The sequence below is a fragment of the Tupaia chinensis genome, unplaced genomic scaffold (genome assembly GCF_000334495.1).
Source record: "Tupaia chinensis unplaced genomic scaffold, TupChi_1.0 Scaffold000643_1, whole genome shotgun sequence".
Taxonomy (NCBI): domain Eukaryota; kingdom Metazoa; phylum Chordata; class Mammalia; order Scandentia; family Tupaiidae; genus Tupaia; species Tupaia belangeri.
The window spans coordinates 1,350-2,585 of record NW_006160164.1 but is presented as its reverse complement, the minus strand read 5'-3'; the positions used below and the strand labels follow the sequence as shown (position 1 = coordinate 2,585).

Genomic DNA, 1,236 nt, shown 5'->3' with positions numbered 1-1,236 from the left:
AGACAGAAAGCGAGAAATCACCCCCCAGGGGGGATGGTCATGCCGCAATCCCTTCTCCTCCATTCTTCTCTCGGGATCTTGGACACGCATGCACACGAGCCCGGCATGGGTTTTAAGCCACTGGGTCCGGGACGCAAACCGCAGTCGACTACGTGGGAGTCCAGCGACATAGCCATTACGCTGACTGCTGGTTCCCAAGGAACTTTTTTTAATGAAATCGTAAAGCCGATCTTTATAGAGTATGTCTGTAAGCTCTTTGTAATGATGTAAAGCACAAGACATGTTTTTTCAAATTAAGTTTGTATGACAGTCTTAGTATTAGAGGACTAAATACATTATGTTTTTAATATTGAACAAAAATTATTAATAACTTTTTTAAAAATTTCTATTCATGTGACCAGCAGTTAGCATGGCTATGTTGCTGAACTCCCACATGGTCGACCACAGTTCAAGTTCTGGAACAGTGGCATAAACTCACACTGGGGGCATGTGAGTGCATGCCCAAGTACCCGAGAGGAGAATGAAGGTGAAAAGAGTACGGTGTGTCCATCCCACCTGTGGGGATGATTTCTCATTTTCATCTATAGGTCGCTCTGTCTCTCAGAGGAACACATGCACCTTATAACAACAACAACAAAAAAGTCTCAAAAAAAAAACTTCAACTGGGGCCAGCAGTAAGCATAATGCCTATGTCATTAAAGTCCCATTGAGTTGACCACAGATCGAGTCCCCGTCCTGCTGGCTTAAAAATAACGTGGGGTACATGTGCGTGCGCACACAAAATCCAGAGAGGAGAACAGAGGAAAAGGAATTGCGATGTGGCCTTCGACCATGGGACATGATTTCTCACTTTAGTTCTTTCTGTCTCTCTGTCCATCAGGCGAGTGCATGTGCACCATAAAAAAACAAAAACAAAAACAAAAACAAAAACAAAAAATTTCCAAAAAAACAAAACAAAAAGCTTCTTTTCATGTATGGTTCTAAGGTAAGAGGGCATTCATGAAGAATTGATTCCGATATGGAATATCCTATAATGCACTTGAGCATTCATCTACGTGCTGATTGAAAAGGTGACCTGTCATGCACAGATTAGTCTTAATCTCTGACATAAAAACCATGCCGACACTGAAGGCGGACTGAAGAGAACTTAGGCTTTGGGTTCTTCCTTATCCCCCAGTATGGCATGCGTGCTCTCCAGAGACCAAAACATGGGCGCAGGGTTTAGAAGACATCTTC

The 1,236-nt window shown here is 43.0% G+C and overlaps 1 protein-coding gene across 1 annotated transcript in view; it reads left to right on the top strand.

The window, feature by feature from the left end:
- The window catches only part of LOC102491099 (uncharacterized), a 33,091-nt gene that overhangs the window by 30,760 nt on the left and 1,095 nt on the right, over nt 1-1,236 (top strand). The gene's annotated exons all lie outside the window — the stretch shown is intronic.